Here is a 23,517-nt window from a genome sequence, read left to right on the forward strand (position 1 = left end):
TTTAGTCCCCGAAGGGATATTAGTGTACTTGATTGATGCCTGTTAGTTTATATCCTGTACATTGAGAAATCCTAAATTCTTATTTAGGTTTAAAAATGATGAGCTTTATGGCGCTGGTCAGGGTTTAGAGCTTTACTTTTAAAGTACATTTTATAGTTTTATACGTTACTAATGATAAAGTAGATAAGGTTCTCCGTCACGTGATGTCTCCCCCCGGATCGAGCCACCGCCTGTATTGTTTTGAGGTTTTTAAGCCCCCATGCGGGCGACAGCCCCGGATGAAATATCTGAGGAATTCCTGGAGGGGAAATCTCCTCAAACTTGGCAAATGTAGATTTAAGATTGTGGTGTCAAAGGTCGCCGTGACCCAACATCCATCTCCTTCTCATGCACAAAGTATGCCATGAATGTTCGTGATAAATTTCCTCACGCCTGACGCACGTGTCCAGTTGGACTCCATAATAACAATAATAATCTGAGGGCCAAAGGTCAAGGTCGGTGTGACCTCACACTACAATTTTAAGAATCTGCACATTTATTCAAAGCCAAAACTAACGAAGTGAGGGAGAATTTGTGTTTGTCTAATGTTGAATTGGTGATGCTGATACTGAATGAAGCTTTTTTGAAAATCTTTGAATCCACATCTTTAGAACCAATAGCGTTGGAGGTTTCTATTAGAATTGACCAAGCATGTGAACGCACACAAGGAATTTTGTTTTCTCCCGGTAAAACAACAGACGTCCAGCAGGACGGCGCCACAAGCTCGGCGGGTTTGCAGACATTACCGTTGGACCATGTGACGAAGCCAACGGCAATCCTCTGTACCGGGTGCACAAGGAGTCGCTGAAGATGATTAGTTTTCATTTGGATCCTTCAAAGTCTTTATTACATTATTAGATGAGTCTAAAAGGATGTACATGTGGACTTTGACACAGGTCCAGGTCTGATTGGTTGACAGCTGACAGTGAACCGCCCATAAAAACAAAAAGCCATCACAAAATGTTTGGGATTCAAGTCTTCAATAAGACTCTAGATTCAATGGATTCTTGTTTTTCAGCTGCACCATTATGAACAGAGATGAGGTCAACAAGCTGTAACAGAAGTCATTCAATGAACACAAACCACAAATGAAAGCGAAAGGGTGGATTGAAGCGGACGCCAGCGTGACGCCGGCGAGCTTGAAGCCAGGATGTGCGATCCTTGGCCCTTCCAAAGGTCGGTGATGACTATCGACGAAATCGGATGCAGAGATACTTGACCTTTGACTGCTCTAGGAGTCAAACACAGAGCTGAGAATCATGGGAAGTCACCTTTACGTGTAAAGTTAAATATGTGTTTATCGAGAGCAGATAATCATTAAATGTTCTGAAATGATCTTGAAAAAAACCAGGACAAACTGTGGCTGCTGTAACTTATTGTAGTGAATCATTAGGTTGCTCTCCATATAACTTTTGAATTAGTATGAATTAACAGTCTTCCAGCATTGCCACAATGGAAGATTTCCACTTTTTGGAGGCTGCTTTCCTTTAAAAAAGGACAACTAAACGTCAGGTTACAAGAAGAAACAGCAAAGACGTCACTTTACAGGAAGGCAGCTCCAAAAAGACCATTTAACAAGTCCAAAAATGTTGTTGTTCTAACTGTCCTTAAAAGACATTGTTCTTCCAATATTTGCAGACATCCCAAAAAGTACTACCTCCAGTTATTGGTGGTAGAGCAAAAGATTTAATACCTAAAAAGTCATGCATTCCCCACAAAACAACCTGTAAAACTGCCCGGCATGCGGACAAACATTCTAATCGGACTAACCTGTCTTTGTAACAGACTCAACGCCTGAGGGACAGAGGCCCCGGTTACCCTAGGGTTTAAGGTTACACAGCAACGTGGACTGGACTGTCTGAAAAACTCTTGAAATTTAACTATGTCAACTGCATTGACCTTTATTCTACTGCTAGAACCCCCCCAGAAACACCCAGTGGCACTACCACAAAAAGTCTTGTCGCCTCCTTGTTTTGTGCTGGAGAAGCAAACACAAACCATGATGCTACGCTAAGCATGGCCGTGTCCCCGCCCCTTCACTAGGACCGGTCCTGGGTTTGTTTTGCTGGTAAATACCAACTCACTGAAAAACAAACACACACACACACATCTCAGTGTCGTGACAACGCCGCCATAACAACCGTGTTCCTGACCGCCAGCGGTGGTATTCCTGTTGTTCTGTGCAGCTGAAACGGGTCAGGATCCAGGTTAAAAGGCAAAGCAGTCACAAATTACAGCCGACTAATCCGAATTGAATTTGTGTGTTTCAGAGTGATGGTGAGTTGAAAGGTCAGAAAAACCTTCAGAATCCATAGAGCAGAGAAGGAAAGCAAAACAACTTGCACGATTACAAACGGTGTATTACTTCCTGCCACTTTTTGAAGAAAGCAAGAAGTCACTAATGAAAACTCCAGTGAAGCAATTTGGATTCATCTTCCTTCACAGTGTTTACACGTCGCTGCTTCCTGTTTTTCTGCCCTTTGTCCCGTCTCTAAGGCTCTTTTTCATCATCACATCCATTCCTGTATATAAAACTTGAGACGGGCATAAAGCTCTAAAAGCTGGGCTGGGTAATCATTCGGAAAAAAAAAAAATTTAATACCATAATCTACCATAACAATGTTAAAATGTCGGCTGGATCTACAGGAGATGAACAAGATTGTAGATTAGTCATGGATAACGAGCAGCGAGATGGAATTGTCTCCATTTACCTTACTTGATATAGTCCATCATGCAATGCGACTACTGCCTGCGGAACATTTCCTTATGAAAGGCCAGACTGAAAGGAACGTATCTGACAATTGAGGAATAATTGCATAGACTTCTGGCCCGTTTCTACTCAAAGGCAATCGTGGTCCTGGACTCCAATGTGAGCAACAATGAAACGAGAGCTTGATATAGATGTTTAAATCCTGCTCCCTGTCACACAGAAACCTGGACAGGTAAGGCAACAAGTCAACCATCGGATCTTCTTCTGTTTTGGAAAGTTAAATAATAGGAAAAAGTCGGAAATAATTTCAACATCGTAAAGACATGGAGAGGCTGACATTTTCAAACACCGACAATCAAACAAGTGCTCATTTTTAGCCCCTCGGTCCAGGTAGTCGCCTTAGCTTCCTAAGTACAGCAGCTACTGAAGAACTACGACACCTTGAACGAAGCAGTTTAGGGCTAAATAGCCAAGTATCACTGATAATATTTAGCAGACAGGAGGTCCTTGATTGTCATGATTTGGGTTTTTTGCATATTTGTTTTATTTTGAAGGTTCTCTCTAAACATCCTGTCTCTTTTGCCCACAGCAAGCTAGTTACTTCCTGCTTCTTGGGTCTTTTTTCTTGATTGGTTGTCTGGCCCCATCCAGACTGGCATCACCTGCGTCGGTGTTCCCCCTAAGACACTAAAGTTAATTTTACAGACTTAACTTGTGTTTAGACTTTGCACTTGCCTACCTTTTTGGGGTTGTTTGCTCTGGATTGGGTGCACACCTTTGTGCCAAACCTGTTTTTTTGTTTTTGGTTTGCCTCTTTAACTCCACCCTCCTCACCTCCTTTGTGGAGCTTGTTTGTCTTTCAAACGGTTTCATTCCATTTTGACCCTTGCCTCTGGGAAAAACTTTGAGACGAAATCCTTGAACTGGACCGACTGGCTGACAGCTGTGAGAGACTAAGCTAGCCAGTTAACTTCAGGCTTCAGAGGCCCAGCAAAACACAAACACAGTTTTAAAACAGGAATGGACATCTATGTTGAATCCTCACTGGCAGGGAAGTGAGGGTAGGTCAGGTTATTTCCTTTCCTGGTGATGGGAGATGGCGTTTTCTTGGCTGACTGAAGCAGCTAAAGATTTCTGCCACAGCACCATCTGGATAAGATAAAGACTACAGTTGAGACACGGTGAGGACTGAGCAAAGAGGGGTTTTACCTTCTTGCTACAGTCAGAAAAGAAACTTTGCCAGGAGATCTTGAGTCTGAGAGTTGATATTATCATCCAGTAGATTAATAAATTCAGTCGTGATCACCCAATCCTAGCTGGAAACTGGTGCATCCTTTTGATCAGTGTTCCTAGATAGTCTTTCATCTCCTCAGTCGTACCTGTTTTTGTTTCTTCACAGATCTATTTTGGATGTGATTGGTTGCTGTGCAAACAGAACCAATCACTACAGATTTCTAGATGGTAGAAATCAGTCATATCATGTGAGAAACTTCCCCAACATTACACAATTCTTAGCTGACCAGAAGTAAAGGTCAACCTCGAAGTGTCCTCCAGGTAAATTATTAATGGCTTGTTTTCCTTTAGTCCTTGTACCTCGTCTCTCTCTCCTCTACCCTTCTCTCACTCTGACTGTTGTTCTCCCCCTCTGCCTCCCCTCTCATCCCATCATCTCAATGTTCTCCTTCTCCCCTGCCTCCACCCTCGGCTGTTTTTCCCTCCCTCCCTCCCTCCCTCCCTCTGTGCAGTCTTGGAAGGACTGGTGTTATTTTTAGCTGTGGCGAGATAGAGAACGAGATCGTGCTGGGCTAACACATACTTTACTTGGCGCACCAAGGCTTTGCTTGGAGCCCTTTGAAAAATCTTTCCACTGTCTTTGTGTATTTACTGTACTATCCCATAAACACCGGTCACCTGCTTTTGATACGAGGAGACGGAAAAGTCTGAGCAATCAACATTCATCCTAAATAAAAGGTACAATTCATGATGGAAGTGTAAACATAGACCAGCAGCAAACAGGAAGTGAACCTACATTCACATTCCTGATGTTTAGAACAGGCATCACCACCGATTACAAAATCGCGATGGGCTGACGTTTCTTTGGGGCTGGAATTGACAATGTGATGATATGTGGAGGTTGGGAACTTCTGTTGAGAAAAACTCGAACAAAGTCCAACTGGAAGTGGTTTCAAAACCACTGGAATCACCACGAAATCTACATTTTGTTTAGGTCTAAATATCATTTCCTACATAGATTTCGCCTGTTCTAGTTTGGTTTCAGCTTCTGTAAATACTGAAAAACAGGTTTTTCCTAGGTGAACGTCCGCAGATTGCTACTGTCAGTAACTCAGAGGCAAAGTTCCATCAATATATGAACGAGTCGTTCAAAATGAAGAAACCTTTTAGTTAGAATGGCTTATGTAAAGGAATTTTAAACACATTTTTCTTCCGTAAAATCAGCATCTGACCTGTTTTGACTGCCTCTCTAAAACAAGCGGAATTGAGAGTCGTCAAAAAAGCAGAACTTAAAAAACAGAACCGGAATCAGAATCGACTAAATTCAAATGATAGCCAACATTTCAATGTGACTGTATGCATACAGACAAGCAGATGTTAGCTAAATGCTAACTGGTCCTCAGAACGCAGGTTTAAGTGCAAGCAAACCTTGGTTTTCGAACGCTTTAGACATCGAACAAATTGGAATTCGACCAAAAAAATTAGAATTTTTTTGTCTTAGAAGTTGAACAAAATTTGGAAGTCGAACGCGAAACAAATACCTTTGTCTCGCCGCCAAGCGCGATAAAGGCGAGAAAAGTCGAGAGAAAACGTGACGGTAATGTCCTTTTTATTTTAGTTTACTCAATAATTTTTCACTTAACTTGCGTTCCATTGCCTACGGTACGAGTTACGGTACCGTAAACTTCTGTCCAAAAGACGACGGTAAGTCGTACCTTAGGCTAACCTGATTACGTCCTTGTTCTTTTTCTTTCTTTCTCCTGTTTGCTTCTTTCTTTTACATTTCTTTGATATGTTTCATTACTATACAATTTGATATATAAATGACATTATGAAATAACATTCTGTTGGCGTCTTGGAACGGATTAAGACCATTTACATTATTTGTAATGGGAAAAATGTATTTGGAATTCGAACAAAATCGCTATTTGAACAGCCTTCAGGAACAAATTGTGGTCGTAAACCGAGGTTTGCCTGTAGGATTTATTTTTCTTAATAGCCTACAGCTGGTGAGGTGAATGGTTTTTTTGGGTTTTTTTTTACAGCCTGTGTGAAACAAAAAACTGTGAGTGATTGGGGTAGAGAGGAACTTGATTGACGTAGAACAGCGATAACCAGAACTGTGTTTTATGGACCTCGTCGGGCAGCTATACGTCCAACTGGCAGGAACTCTACCAAAAACCACAGCGGTTCTCCATTTACGTTTGTAAAACGCGTCTCGATCAACCTGTGTCAGTCCGGTCAGGGTTCACCTGGAGGCCCCGGAGCCCCGTTACGTTTAGCAGCACTTAGCGGTTAGTTCAGCTACATGTAAAACGATCCGTTCATCAGGAAACCCATACATCACCACGGGTTCAGGGAGAGGGGACGTCGTCCGTCGGAGGGAAAACCAGGAATATTTTATCCCTGAAACACGATCCAGTTTCAGCCGAAATCAGTAAAGAAAGTGAGGAGAAGCTCGTGAACGTCACCAGCGGCCCTCTGGGTGTGGATCTGCAGGCGGGGCCGAAGCCGCTCACCTGGTGTTTACCTGAGTGGGCAGCAGGAGTCCAAGAGGAGATGATATTTCATCCTGACCATTTCCAGCTGAGACGCGGGAACATTCATGTGTGAACAGGGAGAAGGACGGATCTTAAAAACGAGTCAAGGCTGCGTTTTTTTTAAAAGTTTTTTTTTTTTAACGTACTTTCAGATGTTGTATGGAAAAGAAACTGAGCAGTTATAAAAGAAAAAAAGCCACCAGAAGAGAAGCAAAAGGAGAATCATTATCTCACATTGCATCAAATAAATATTTCACTTCTGACCTGTTTTTTTTTTTTTCCTGCAGACAGCTCGTCGCTGCCTCTTTACTACGACTGGGATCTCGCACGACTAACAGGATCCTTGTGAGCGAAGGAGGCAGCAAAAGAAAATTAGAGAGGAAAAGCTGATTCAACCGGACCCCCCCACCACCACCACCACCGCCCATCCCTCACCCCCTCCCTCCCTGCACGGAAAGCTTCTTTCCACTTCTGCAGAAACAGATGGGTGAAGCTAACGCCGCTCGGTCCCCATTCACACTAGAATGTGAGATTCAGCAGTTTGACTAAAGCCTGAGTTCCCGTCTTCTCTGCGTGTCGTGTGCTCGCGTCTCAAACCCCCCCCGAGTCACCGAGGGCCACATCAGCATAACGTCAGATGTAACTTATAAATGTAACTAACCTAAGTCAATGTAATGTAAAATAAATGTAACTCCTCCTTAATGTTAAATAACTCTAAATTTATTATTGACTCAAATTACAAACATCGCAGTTTGCTTATTGCTCTGTTATAACATAGATCCGTATATAAAGATTTATTTATCTTTTTTTAAAAAATTTCCCAGTTTGAGATTAATAAAGTATATCTTATCTTAAATATAAAATATAAAATAAAATCTTTGATAATTTTTTTTGCCAATGTTAAAATGGGCATAACTGTTGCATTGTGGGACATTTAGTTTTTGGTCAAAGCACTTCCGGCAAATTTATTATTAAACACTCTGATCTTCACTGCTCTCGCGGGCCACTTAAAGTGATGTGGGGGGGCCCACACTTGGCCCCCGGGGCCTTGAGTTTGCCACATGTGGTTTAAGGTATCGACACCGCTTCCTGGTCCAAAAATGGGATCCATCACTAAACGGGTGTGTGTGTGTGTGTGTGTGTGTGTGTGTGTGTGTGTGTGTGTGTGTGTGTGTGTGTGTGTGTGTGTGTGTGTGTGTATCTATCTGTACCTGCATTACAGATAAATGCACTTTAAATAAATCCTGCACATGGACGACTGGGAGAAAAACTAGTAACGTCCTCAGTGGGGCCACTCCACTCAATTTGTGCATTGATATGATTTCAGTAAAGCAGTAACTAAAACCAAATAAAAAGTCACACGATGAGAATCGCTCTCTGCAGACCAGTTGTAGGAGGAAGACGACGAGCTGCTCGTAAAGACGCGTATTAACTTTCACTCTGCATAAATTATTGAATTTTCTAAGCACCTCCAGCCCAGAAACCTGTGGGGGAGTTGGTGTAGAATCTGTTCGTGTTGGAAATCATGTCATCAAACGCTCACGAATTAAAGGTCATCGTCGACATAACGGGGGAACGTTTGAGCAGACGGATCCGTGTTTGCTCAGAAACAACGCGGAAGCAGACGACACCACTTTATGTTCCACTGGGTTTCTGCACTTAAAAACGACTGAACGCCACGGAGCCAAAGGTGACACGCCCGTGACACGCCCGTGACACGCCCGTGACACGCCCGTGACACGCCCGTGACACGCCCACTGGCTGATCCGTCTGATTACACACAAATCGTTTTGACAGATTTTCGTGAAACTTGGCGGGGGAAGCAGTGAATGTTGTGGATATTCAAACCGTCTCTTTTTCGTACGTCTATTCATTTTCTGCACTTTTTTAAACTGTTTTATGAATGAAACAAATTACTAGGTAAACCTTTAGGAAACGAGTGGAGGTGTTCCACATGTCAAGATGGAACAACTGCATTTTGTAGTAGAACAGATGAACCATTGATTGTTTCTTTCCACAATAGAAGTAATCACCAGCTTATTATTTAAATTTTATTCTTGCTAATAATCCCTGGGTTAAATTGGCTTCTCCGCTTCGCTGGAGGTCAGACGGGTGCAGGACGCAACGTTCTGATGAGTTCTGTCAGAACCCCCCCCCACTTTTATATATTGATTTTTTTTTATTTTCTATGTTTTCACGTGTGGGTTTATCGGGATGCATCATTTCCTTCTTGTTTCTTGTTGTTCCGTCGACCCGCGGTGGCGGCGGCGACCCGTTTGAGGACGCTAACGGTTAGAATGAAGCATAAAAGAACGACTAATGCTATCAGGTACTGTTGTATTCAGGACAGTGTAATCGAGCTTGACAGGAGGTGCAAATAAACAAGCCTCCATGACGTCACCGCAGCAACAGCGTGACCTCAGAAGGGAAAGCAGAGAACCGACCAATCAGACGAGGCCAAAGCAGGATATGTCAAATCAAGGTGGTGGAGCTCACCGTGATCTCCTGCTGTAGATGAGTGATGCTGTGAGCAGCAGTGTGTGTGTGTGTGTGTGTGTGTGTGTGTGTGTGTGTGTGTGTGTGATGGTGTGGTAAGTGAGATGCAGGGGGCGTGGCCACTGAGGGGACGACAGGACAGGAGAGAATGGCGTTGGGGATCTGGTCACGTAGCAGCCAGGTTCAAGCAGAGTTGAAGCCACTGCAGCTGGTACCATTTACCTCTGTGTGTGTGTGTGTGTGTGTGTGTGTGTGTGTGTGTGTGTGTGTGTGTGTGTGTGTGTGTGTGTGTGTGTGTGTATGTGTGTGTGTGTGTATGTGTGTGTGTGTGTTCAGGCCACTGAAGTACATAAATTAGGTCTGCATTTTTATGACGGAAAATACGTTTAAAAAAAACAGAGCGACACAGTAGACACACACACACACACACACCCTCCTGAGGACCCTTTTAATGGCTATTTATTACCTTACAGCAGGAAGAAATACGCACCTAAAGCCTCTCCTCCATCTCAAACCAGCTCTCCTCTCCTGGAGACTCACAGGAAGGCAACACGGTGTGTGTTATTCTAACACACACACACACACACACACACACACACACACACACACACACACACACTCTAAACCATCACCGACCGCCAACGATGACGTGTTCGCTACGAGAAAACAGGGAGTCTATCGCTATTTTTATGAACGTTGCACAACAACAAACTATAACAGCACAACACCGACCCAATGGAACCTCAGATTATAATACAGTAGAACCTCAGATTATAATACAGTAGAACCTCAAATTATAATACAGTAAAACCTCAAATTATAATACAGTAGAACCTCGGATTATAACATAGCGGAATCTCAGATAATAATACAGTGGAACCTCCTAATGCTGTATTATAATCTGAGGTTCTACTTTATAAAGAGGTTCTACTGTATTATAATCAGAGATTCTACTGTATTATAATCGAAGGTTCTACTGCATTATTATCTGAGGTTCTACTGTGTTACAATCAGAGATTCTACTGTATTATAATTTGAGGTTCTACTGTATTATTATCTGAGGTTCTACTGTATTATTATCTGAGGTTCTATTGTATTACAATCTGAGGTTCTACTGTGTTATGATTAGAGATTCTACTGTATTATAATCTGAGGTTCTACTGAATTACAATCTGTGGTTCTACTGTAGTATAATCTGAAATTCTACTGTATTTTAATCTGAAGTTCTACTGTATTATAATCTGAGGTTTTACAGTGTTATAATCAGAGATTCTACTGTTTTATAATCGGTGGTTCTACTGTATTATTATCTGAGGTTCTACTGTATTATAATCTGAAGTTCTACTGTATTATAATGTGAGGTTTACTGTTATAATCAGAGATTCTACTGTATTATAATCTGAGGTTCTACTGTATTATAATCTGAAGTTCTACTGTATTATAATCTGAGGTTTACTGTATTATTATCTGAGGTTCTACTGTATCATAATATGAGGTTCTACTGTAGTATAATCTGAAGTTCTACTGCATTATAATCTGAAGTTCTACTGTATTATAATCTAAGGTTCTACTGTATTATAATTACAGGTTCTACTGTATTATAATCTGAGGTTCTACTGTCCTGGGTTACACATATAATGCATCATAAAACTACGTTGACATGGAGGTAGAATACCTCTTCAGTGTCTCTTCAATGAATTTATATGTGGACCAGTAGGGCGGGGCAGGGCGGGGCAGGGCGGGGCGGGGCAATAAAGGTGCACCAGCTGGTGCTCAGGTGTACTCCTCCCTGTATGATATGAGACGTTCTCCAGAACGTGGACGGATGCTGCAGCTCTCAGGAGAGCAGAGGCGGTGGAAGACACCCCAGGTAGCCCCCCATCAATGCACCAGGTACCCCCCAGTGGTGCACCGTTAGGGAAAGGGACACTCAGTCAGGCTCTGCTGCTCTCCTTCCCCACCGATAGTACCCCCCCCCCCAAAACTCCCACCAGCCAGCTCCATATTTTATCAGCTGGCAAAAGAACCCACAAGCCCCAAGGCCAGAGGTTCTCTGTTTGTTTCTTTATGGAAGATAGTGTGTGTGTGTGTGTGTGTGTGTGTGTGTGTGTGTGTGTGTGTGTGTGTGTGTGTGTGTGTGTGTGTGTGTGTGTGTGTGTGTGTGTGTGTGTGTAGGTCTGAGTTTGTTCTCCAACCACAACGTGACTGAAGTGCTTTTGATTGGTCACTTTGAAGTAGCCCCCCCCCCTGCATCCTCTGTGCAGCACGCTGCTCAGTTCAGAGCTGGATGAACGACCTTGAACAGGGTTGTGTTGCCATGGCAACCAAGCCTCGCGCAACCAGTAACAGCTGGATGCAACAGCACTCCCTGAATTTTAGCGGGAGTCGCCGCGTTAATAAAATGACTCTCCACGTCTCCTCCCCCCTCCTCATCCCAGCCCCCCCTCGCCCCCCCATCCCACACATTTACTCACACAAAAGAAAACCAGGCTGTACAAAGACAGCGCTGACATGAACACACAAAGTTTGGAGAATACATGGTATTTATTCCTGGGCTAGGCCTACACATAATCCTGGGCTAAACCTACCATATAATCCTAGACGACACCCACCCTATAATCCTAGACTATGCCTGACCTATAATCCTAGACTTCGCCTACCCTCTAATCCTGGGTCAGGCCTACCCTATAATCCTGGGCTAAACCTACCTATAATCCTGGGCTAGGCCTACACTATAATCCTGGGCTACGTCCACCCTATATTCCTAGACTACGCCTACTCTATAATCCTAAACTATGCCTACCATTTAATTCTAGATTAGGCCTACTTTTGAATCCTAGACTATGCCTACCCTATAATCCTAGACTATGCCTACCCTATAATCCTAGACTAGGCCTACTTTATAATCCTAGACTAGGCCTACCCTATAATCCTAGACTAGGCCTACCCTATAATCCTAGACTATGCCTACCCTATAATCCTAGACTATGCCTACCCTACAATCCTGGTCTAGGCCTACCCTACAATCCTAGACTAGGCCTACCCTATAATCCTAGACTAGGCCTACTTTATAATCCTAGACTATGCCTACCCTATAATCCTAGACTATGCCTACCCTATAATCCTAGACTATGCCTACCCTATAATCCTGGTCTAGGCCTACCCTACAATCCTAGACTAGGCCTACCCTATAATCCTAGACTAGGCCTACCCTATAATCCTAGACTATGCCTACCCTATAATCCTAGACTATGCCTACCCTATAGTCCTAGACTAGGCCTACCCTATAATCCTAGACTAGGCCTACATATAATCCTGGACTAGGCATAACTAAAAAAAGAGAAAATGTAGATTTGACTTGTTTTCGGGATTAAATGGAATAACCTTAACAGGTGAACTCAGAGATGCATTAAAAGTTGGCGGTGACGTTTATTATCCTCAGCTTCATCTGTTCCATCTATTATTGCTACGACTGTTTCTGACTCTAAACACACACAGTGTGTGTGTGTGTGTGTGTGTTTTGTTTTTTTGTGTGTGTGATTTCATTCCGCTAAATAATGTTCTATTATTCTAACGCTATTTTCAACACGGACGAGTCGTTTCTTCTTCTACTGTCATCTCCCCGCTGAACCGTCAATGAAGTTGTGTCTGCATTATTAATGGAATCCCGTCTTTTAGGGCTCATCTGAGGGTCGAGGACTTGTGGACGTCTTTCTAGCGATAAAAACAACGGAATCAATGTGTAACGGAGATGATCTATAACACTCCAGGAGAAGCTTATTCCTCTGCTGCTCAATAAAACTCTAAAGGTTTGAAAAGACGCTGAAGAGCTTTCATTGATAGCGGAGTGGAACGACGCACCGAGAGCCTTGAGAGCAGACAAGATGTGTGGGTTTTTTTTAATTGGATGTGGCCAGTATTTCTGGTTTCAAAGTGTTTGCTGTGCGATAAAATTGATCTTATTTGGGTGTCAAAGTTAAACCCGACACATAATTCCCCTGTCAACTGACTCGCTATCAGAGCGGCAGCAAAGCGTCGCCTCCTGATCACTTTACGGCTAAGTTGGTTCTGGGGGTCCTGACCCCAGGGGCCCGCCGTAATGGGGGGGGTAAAAAGTTCTGAACATGATGAAATGGACCCAACAGAACACAAACAGGACTGACATTCAGAATCTATTTTTAATAAATAGATTCTGATGCCATCAGTTTAAGATCGGAGGTGAGACGTTTGAGACACGCCCATCGGTCTGTTTGTAGCCTGAAGCGTGACATCATGTGTTTGTTTGTCTGTTTTTATTTGTTGTAGATTAGACAAAATGTGTGTGTGTGTGTGTGTGTGTGTGTGTGTGTGTGTGTTCCCCAGGTATCAGTTCTCCAAACCTTTTTAAATCAATCCACTGGACTTTAAGAAAGTTTCTTGAAGATCTTCCATCTCCGATCCAAGAGGCTTCTTGAGTTCTAGTGCTTAACTTTATTAATGTATGCATTTTAATAATATTTGGTTAATATGAATTTATTTTAAGCTGATGAACGATTAAATTTTTATTTTTTAATATAGTACAGAATAAAAAAAGTCTCCGTCTCGTCTTCAGCTCCTCTTCCTCTTGTAGGTCACGGGGGTTGCTAAGGGCAAATAATATATTATATGTTTTCATTCTGATTTATTTTACAATAACATAATTTTATGCGTTTTTAACAGTTAACTAGTGATTTTATGAATCTAATATTTGTGGCAGACTGACGTAAAGTGGAGTAAAATTATGTGAACTTGATTTTTGTTTTTTCTGTGTATTATTTTCGGAAAACTGACGTTTAACTGAGAACATTTTTGCACACAGGAAACCAACAGGACAACAGATTAATTCAACAAACTGGAACGAGGACGTTCAACAAATCCCCCACAATGCATTGTGTCGGGTTGTGTCGGGCAGAAACACGATCACCAATGGACCCAAACCAAATGCCAGGTGGAGTTCCAGCATGAGGCTCCACCTGAGCCCCGCCCTCTTGGGTCCACGCCCCCCCCCACAGCTCCTCCCATTAGCGAGCCAGGTCCCGCCTCCCTCCCGATAAGCTTCAGTGAGCCCTGCCCCCAGCGCCTGACCCAGTCACCAGCATCCCCTGCTAACCTCTGTCCCCTCCCCCCCCAGCTCCATTCAGCAAACATCATGGATCACTGTCACCCCCCCCTCCAAGCCTTCATCCCGCCATCCACTAAAGCCTTGTGGCCGCCGCCCAGCAGAAAGCATCCAGGTCGCAGCGCGTGTCCAAGATTCAGACTGTAAACCTGTCACGGGGGGGCGTGGTTTATCGATGCCACGCCCCTCTACCTGAGCAGATAACCCACAAGTGTGACACCAGAACCATCAAGAGGAACCAATCAGGATGGATTGGATGTTTACAGCTTTCAGGACATCACAGGAGAAAAGAGGTTTAATAGAGACGTGTGAACGGTGAAAACAGGTCAATTCAGATTCACACCAGATCATCACCAGGTCAACGACACCAGGAAGACCCTCGTTCACACCTTCACCTTCAGGTGAAACACTAGTAGATGTTGTGACAACATGAACCTGTTGTGACGTAAATGATTCCGTGGACAGATCGGGATCAAACCGATGTGAACGGATCAGGATCACACCGAAGTGGACGGATCCAGATCAAACCGATGTGAACGGATCAGGATCAAACCGATGTGAACGGATCAGGATCAAACCGATGTGAACGGATCAGGATCAAACCGATGTGAACGGCAGGGCGAGGGAAAGAGGCTGGGCTGTAATAAAAAAACGAGACTATTTGATGCCATAAAGGCCCCCCGAGCTGCACCCCCATCCACCCGTAGTGTGACCCCCCACCACCCATCTGACACCCCTCACCTGTGCGCATGAGCACAAACCATCTCCTTGACTTCCATTCAAATACTGTTTACACACAATGAACAGGAAACTCTATTACCCAGAGTCACATAGGAGGACGGCTCAAGGACATGGTGACACACACACACACACACACACACACACACACACACACACACACACACACACACACACACACACACACACACACACACACACCGGACCTTCGGGGTTACAGTCCGTGGATGTGCGTGGGGCCACGTTACTGCCCCCTGCAGACACACAGCGTGAAGCAGACGGTGTGTGACCGTTCCCTCGTTTGTTTCACACATTCATGACACATGTATGTTTCACATGTATGTTTCACATGTATGTTTCACATGTATGTTTCACATGTATGTTCCTGCGTGACGCGCGCCGAGCGGCAGAGGACAGACATCGTCCGGGTTCCTCCAGAACCAGAACCGACAGCAAGTCTCAAACATCATGTAAATGACACACACACACACACACACACACACACACACACACACACACACACACACACACACACACACACACACACACGTTGCGCCAGCGTCGGGATCAGCTGTAGCGCCGTTTTCAGGCGGAGACAACCGGGAGAGAAAACACCTCACGATAGCTTACGTGTGTGTGTGTGTGTGTGTGTGTGTGTGTGTGTGTGTGTGTGTGTGTGTGTGTGTGTGTGTGTGTGTGTGTGTGTGTGTCCGTGGGCACGTGTGCGTTAAACTGCGTGCGTCTGTGTGTGTGTGTGTGTGTGTGTGTCAACTCCCCCCGAGTCTCCGGATGAACCGTGTTGCGCCGCTGACGCGGGGGCTCCGCCAGCCTGCGCGTAAAACGGACCATCCCGCACGATCCGCGCCGCGGATCCGCTCGCTTTGCAGCGCGAACGCACCACATCACGCATGCACACCAAAAAGAAACTACCGCAAACAGGTCCCCGCATCTCCGCTCCGCACGCACCGTGCGCCCCCCAGCACCGTGCGCCCCCCAGCACCGAGCCTGTGCCAGTATTCTGCGCCGCCGGGATCCGCGGTCGGATCGCTGCGTTTCGGCGTCCCGCTGCCCCCCGCAGACGGAGCGCAGGGGCGGCGGGAGCGCGCAGTTTGCGGGCTTACCTTGCGGACGTTTCCCTCTGGTCTGCGCGCTAATTTGTTCTTCTCACCGTTAACTCTCCGCCATCTTCGGCACTGTTTGTTTAAATGGGAAATAGTCCCCGAAGCCCGAGGAGCCAGTTCTGGAAGTTGAGGCAACGCGGTGGCTTCTGGGTAAGCGAGTTCTTTTACAGCGAAGCGTCGCGCCTGCGTCTGGCGCGTCCAAGGCGGAAACGGACTACAAGCAGCTGACGCCACCACCTCAGGGCGGGGGGGGCGGGGGGCGGGGGGTGGGGGGGGCGGGGGGAGTGGGGGGGGCAGAGGCGATAGAGAGGCGGAGGGGGGGGGGGGCGCTGCCCGTCTAGCAGCTCCAGACGAACGTCAACGTGTGTGTGTGTGTGTGTGTGTGTGTGTGTGTGTGTGTGTGTGTGTGTGTGTTTGTGTGTGTGTGTGTGTGTGTGTGTGTGTGTGTGTGTGTGTGTGTTGTGTGTGTGTGTGTGTGTGTGTGTGTGTGTGTGTGTGTGTGTGTGTTAGTAAAGTAAACCGACGTGTTTGTTTGATTTGGTTGGAAACTTTCTGGTTGGACTACAGGAGGGGACGCGGGCCAAACTTCAGCGCGACGACGCGTCGGGTTTAAAAACGTTCTCATTTATTTTCTCGTTGTGTTTTAAAATTTTTCTTCATTCTCCAACCGTCAGCCGGAATGCGTGCAAAAAATATTTCTTCATAAATAAAAGCAGGAAACCACGTTTGTGCGCTCGTTCATCGCGGCTTTTTCGCTTCCAAAACGCGCGTAAATCCATTTAAAACCTGTTTTTCTGTCCTTTAAGTTGATCCCCCCCCAGTTATTTCCTCATTTCTGTCTGTAGCTCTGCTGCAGTCCATCACAGGTTAACCACAGGTCGTCGTCATTTGGTGTTTTTTTTTTTTGCGTCGCGTCATCGTCACGGATTACAAAATAAATGTCACGGCGACCGCGCGTAAAAGCAGACAGACGGTCATTCACACGATTCATCCTCATCACCCGCTGCTCGGTTTTACCGGATGGGACCGGACACGTTTAACGGGAAGCAGCGACGCCTGCAATCATAGAAAATAATAGAAAATAACACCTGAACCGTTCAACAGGCGTTAAAACGAACAGAGATGAACACTGACAAAAACACAGTTTATTCTAACTGGGACGTTGGTGGGTGACCAATTATAGTAAAATAATCCCGTAATTATGCTCCTATTTTATTTTAATAATGAATGTTTTTTCCCCAGATCTATGTGGCTTGTTTGAATATATTTGAAAAGAAAAAAGGAGGTAAAATTATTCAAATATTCCACAATAACCGAGATTTAAAAAAAAAAAAACTTGTCTGATGAGTAAATCTTATGTTGTACATATTTTCCACATTTTCTTTGCGTCTCATTTCATCTCATAAGGAGTTTGTAAAAGCTTGTAATAGTAATCTGGAAATTAAAGAAAAACTACACTGGTTATAACTAATTTATTATCAAATCAGTTCATGAGTAAAGAATTAGAATATTCTGCTTCACATCCTGCAGCTTTTTTATTCCAGGGCCCCGGCTTCTGGTCCCCCCTCCAGGTCTCCATATGTGGGCCCCATATGTGAGCTGGCAGGGCCGGGTGGCCCCTGAACCAGGAAAGGTCGGCCCCGGCGCCCCGACTGCTGCCAAGACATACAAGGCAGGGACAGACAGCACTAAAGTCCGTCACTATGGCGACGCCAGGAGAACTGGAGCACAGATAGAGGGATGCGCACACACACACACACACACACACACACACACACACACACACACACACACACACACACACACACACACACACACACACACACACACACACACACACACACACACACACACACACACACACACACAGTGAGTGGCTCCTGTAGTGTCAATGACAGCGGGAATGAAAGAAGATGAGAACAGGAAGGTGACGGAGGACTGAGACGAGATGATGAGATGGAGTTTAGCTTAAAGCAGCTAAAGAGGAGAGGAGACAGGATAGATATCAGATGATTGCAAATGGTGCTTTTTGACAAGAAATGAAGGGGATACTGTAGCTGGAGAAAAAAAAATCTATGTGTTAAAGAAACACAGGATATGGAAAGAGGAGAGAAAAGGAGTGTGGAGTTGTCAGCGTGATGGAGGAGAGGGGAGAGAAGAAGCAAGTGTGGATGTCAGTGTGATGGAGGAGGAGAGAAAGTGGTGCAGCGGGAACACGGATGAAGTTAAAGAAGGTGGAGTAGACTAGTTGGACTGGGAACGGAAGAGTGGAGGACAGAGATGGAGAGAAACAGAGCTGTGGAGAAGGTTCAGGTCCATTATCATCATGGATGTGGAATAATTCATCAGAATAAAACTGAACGGAGGAATAAAGGGATGAAAACCTTCAGAAGCTTCTTCTGAAAAAGAAAGCCAAGCATCTTTAGACGTTTTAAGTCACCTGAAAAAGAAATCAGAGCACATTTGATGGGAAGTGTGAAAACTAAATTGCTGTTATTTATCTAAAAGAAGTGAAGACAGGAAGTTAGATTTAAACAAGTAATTCTGTCAAACACGTGGAAACGGAAAATGCAGCTGGTTTATGTGACATGAGAATAAACTGGATTTTGTTCCTCATTATCTTTTAATGATCATTAATGTATTAAATCTGTAACATCTGCAGACGTGACAAAAAACACACAAGTGTAGAATTTTCTCAGGTGACACGAGAGGAGCGTCGAACTCTTTACACCATCAGCAGCAAAATCCTCCTCCTCCTTGTACCGACTGTCTCCAGGACGACAGCCGTGTGGATCATTCTGGGATGTGACACGTGGACGACCGTTGAAATTATTGTATTATATTCTATTAAATTATATTTAAAAGTTTCACCATCAGGGATCGGATGATGTCATCAGGACCTACCAGTCTGATGATGATGATGATGATGATGATGATGATGATGATGATGATGATGTGCACCTTTTCTTGCAAGTGTTTCACAGAAATGAGAAAACTGAATAAAGTGAAGACTAGACTGTCATCTCAGAGACCAGTTTAATAAATTCAGATGAATTAATGATTAGAGGTTAAGCTTCTGCCAAAAACAGTGTAATGTAAGAAACCACACGGAGATGTGAAAAACCAAAGTCAGTGAAGTTTCACACAAACATCATGTAAAGGCGTTCATCTCATAAATTGTTTCCTTCAAATTATTCATCATTCAGCGCAGCAAACATTCGGTTTGGACTTTTTCAGGTCATCACAAATGAACTTTTGGCTGGAAGTGTGTTTTAGAATTTGATATAAAAGCTGATTTTTGCTCCACACTAAATGAGAGGAAACTAATGCCTCCTTGAGATTCAGAATCCTACAACACTAATATGATTTGGAGAGGCAGTGATATAAAATCTGTTGGTAATAATTGGGCTAAAGCAGGAGAAACCGCCGGCGTGATCCTTGTTTAGAGACGAGTTCTTCTTGGCGGAGTTTGATTATTAAAAACACCAGACTGAGTATCCGTTTCAAAATGATCACAAACGGCAAAGCTGAAATTGGATTATTGTTAGAATTTAGTGCTTCAGACATTTGTTTGCAAATAATTGTGTTTAAACATGTTCTTCAGAAACAGGAATAACTCTTGAGGGTATCTGTGAACACTGTTTTTCAGGGAATGTGCTGCTATTGCTTTTCGGAGCGACAAACTTTAATTTGTTAGGACTGATCCCAGCAGAGGGAAACAGTAGAATTGGTTTTCCATAGCCAGCTGGCTTCAGGTTGCATTTCTACAAATATTTGAAACCAAATTATTACAGTACTTATTGTCCATCTTTTGGTGGATTGCAAAGTGTAGCTGGAAGCATAAAGAGAATGAAAACGGCACCAAATTAAACCTGATGTGATGAAAAAGGTGCACGAACATAACAGAGTCACAGAGTCGAAGCAGCGTCAGTTAACTGTATTAATTAACAGTTTTAGTGCGTCAGAGCGTGACGCTGTGGATGGAGGACCGTCACAGTTTTATTAGCACACAGTTTGTTGTGCGTCACTTAGAATGTAGGAGACGACAGGACAAGTTCTGACCACAGAAGTGAGGTATGAAGACTGAAAAGTGACAAGAACACAATATACATGAAGATAATATAATAATAATTATTCAATCAGGTTTAAATAGATATGATTACATTTATAGAACAGATTATAAAAAAATATTAACAGAATTTTGATTGATTTTAATCTCAGAAACTTTAATCCCGGAATTCAGACATCAGTCTCAATATTTCAGAATTCTGACTTTATTCTCAGAATTGTTACAAGACTCAGAATTCTCTCTTTATTCTGAGGACAGAATTAAGATCAGAACTGAACCCTTTAGACACAACCATACAGACATAACCATACAGACATAACCATACAGACATAACCTTACAGACATAACCCTACAGACATAACCCTACAGACATAACCATACAGACATAACATGCAGACATAACCATGCAGACATAACCATACAGACATAACATGCAGACATAACCCTGCAGACATAACCATACAGACATAACCCTACAGACATAACCATACAGACATAACATGCAGACATAACCATACAGACATAACCATGCAGACGTAACCATACAGACATAACCCTACAGACATAACCATACAGACATAACCCTACAGACATAACCATACAGACATAACATGCAGACATAACCCTGTAGACATAACAATGCAGACATAACCATGCAGACATAACCCTGTAGACATAACAATGCAGACATAACCATGCAGACATAACCACGCAGACGTAACCATACAGACATAACCATAGACATACCCATGCAGACATAACATGCAGACATAACCCTGCAGACATAACCATACAGACATAACCATACAGACATAGCATGCAGACATAACCATGCAGACGTAACCATACAGACATAACCATAGAAATAACCATGCAGACATAAAATGCAGACATAACCATGCAGACGTAACCATACAGATATAACCCTGTAGACATAACCATGCAGACATAACCATGCAGACGTAACCATACAGACATAACCCTACAGACATAACCATACATACATAACCGTACAGACATAACATGCAGACTTAACCATACAGACATAATCATGCAGACGTAACCATACAGGCATAACCATAGACATAACCATGCAGACATAACCCTGCAGCCATAACCCTGCAGCCATAATCCTACAGATATAACCCTGCAGCCATAACCCCACAGACATAACCATACAGACATAGCATGCAGACATAACCATGCAGACGTAACCATACAGACATAACCCCACAGACATAACCCTGTAGACATAACCATGCAGACATAACCATGCAGACGTAACCATACATACATAACCCTACAGACATAACCATACATACATAACCATACAGACATAAAATAAAGACTTAACCATACAGACATAACCCTGCACACATAACCATACAGACATAACCATACAGACATAACATACAGACATAACCCTGCAGACATAACAATGCAGACATAACCATGCAGACGTAACCATACAGACATAACCATAGACATAACCATGCAGACATAAAATGCAGACATAACCATGCAGACGTAACCATACAGACATAACCCTGTAGACATAACCATGCAGACATAACCATGCAGACGTAACCATACAGACATAACCCTTCAGACATAACCATACATACATAACCGTACAGAAATAACATGCAGACTTAACCATACAGACATAACCATGCAGACGTAACCATACAGGCATAACCATAGACATAACCATGCAGACATAACCCTGCAGCCATAATCCTACAGATATAACCATACAGACGTAACCCTGCAGCCATAACCTTACAGACATAACCATGCAGACGTAACCATACAGACATAACCATAGACATACCCATGCAGACATAACATGCAGACATAACCCTGCAGACATAAACATACAGACATAACCATACAGACATAGCATGCAGACATAACCCTACAGACATAACCATACATACATAACCATACAGACATAACCATGCAGACGTAACCATACAGACATAACCATGCAGACATAACCCTGCAGACGTAACCATACAGACATAACCCTGCAGCCATAACCCTACAGACATAACCATAGACATACTACATGCTAGTGAATCAGGGTGGGAGGGGCTACTCTTCTCAGATCCTCCCCCCATCCAGACGTTTATTCTCCTATTCATCTCACTCTTGTTGAGGTTCTTAATTCCTCCTTTCCTTTCTTTATGTTTTCCATTAGCAGCGTCTCATTTGGACCCTGACATAGCGCTGCATCGCTCTCCTCTTCCTCACCTCCTCGTCTTCGCTGCTCATCTCTCCTGTAAACCACTGCCCTCCTCTCGACACACCCCCCCCCCATCTGCTCTCCCTCCTTTCCTCTTCTCTCACGTCTGCTTTTCATTCCCATGATGCCTCTGACCCGTCCAGATGTTTCCTCCCTTTCCACGCTCTTCGTCCTTCACCGGCCTCTGCACCTGCTCTATCGCTCGCCTCGGACACTCCCCCCTCGTCTGCCGGCTCTCCAGGTCACGGACGCCTCAGATCTCCACCGGTGCTTCACGGATCAGCGCTGGGGGAGCCGCTGCACAATGAGCTCATTTGTGACAATCAATGAAAATAACACTTGAGAGACGAAGATAGTGAAGGATCACAAACACACAGGAGCATCGTGCACACGTGCACACGTGCACACGTGCACACGCCCCGGTCCTGCTAATTGTTGGCTATTAGTCTGCAAGTCTGTGATTGCATGTCTTATTAAATACAGAATTTCAAATGAGCTTCGTTAAATAAGAGAGTACTCCCCTTTTAATGAAGCTAATTTATATGGAAATTACACATAATACTGACGATTCAGGGGGAGATTTATCCTCATTGAATGAAGGGGAGGAATTAAACAAAAAGAAAGGGGCAGGATGGTGATTTTTTTTCCCCCTCTCCTGCTATTAGATTCTTTCTTCAAGTTTGCTTTTGAAGCACAGGGGTCAGGTCATTCAGGATGGGGATGCAGCCATCATGGTGGTGTGTGTGTGTGTGTGTGTGTGTGTGTGTGTGTGTGTGTGTGTGTGTGTGTGAACTCCTGTCCTTGTGCTGACCCTGCAGAGCTCCATCCTGCCTCTCCGGTACCCACTTATCCATCACGCTGTCTGATTACACACAGAACAGCGATTATTCTGAGACAACACATTTAGCAGCAAGTGTCTGCTCTCGCTTCATCTTCCTCTTCCTCATCCACAGAAGCAGATGTCATCTTCACAACGCCCCGCCTTGTCAAGGTAGGAGCCACTCAGCTGAGATGTGTGGATTAATCCGCCCTGAGTAACATTTTTAAAACAACAAATGTCTTCCAAAGCGTTCGGCTGCACACGAACAACGTCTCGGTCTTCCTCACTCTGACTGGTGATTTATTAATGCAGGTCTGTTTGCAGATTTGCCCCTGCAGACTACCTCTGTCCCTCAGGCAAGCTCCT

The 23,517-nt window shown here is 44.0% G+C and overlaps 1 protein-coding gene across 1 annotated transcript in view; it reads right to left on the minus strand.

Moving 5' to 3' along the window:
* The window catches only part of LOC137608143 (nuclear receptor coactivator 3-like), a 55,396-nt gene extending 39,243 nt beyond the window's left edge, over positions 1-16,153 (minus strand). The window contains exon 1 of the mRNA XM_068334228.1: positions 16,015-16,153. The gene's annotated coding sequence lies outside the window, so the exon portion shown is untranslated. The remainder of the gene's footprint in view (positions 1-16,014) is intronic.
* Positions 16,154-23,517: the final 7,364 nt, after the last annotated feature.

This window comes from Antennarius striatus, chromosome 2, assembly GCF_040054535.1.
Source record: "Antennarius striatus isolate MH-2024 chromosome 2, ASM4005453v1, whole genome shotgun sequence".
Lineage (NCBI taxonomy): Eukaryota > Metazoa > Chordata > Actinopteri > Lophiiformes > Antennariidae > Antennarius > Antennarius striatus.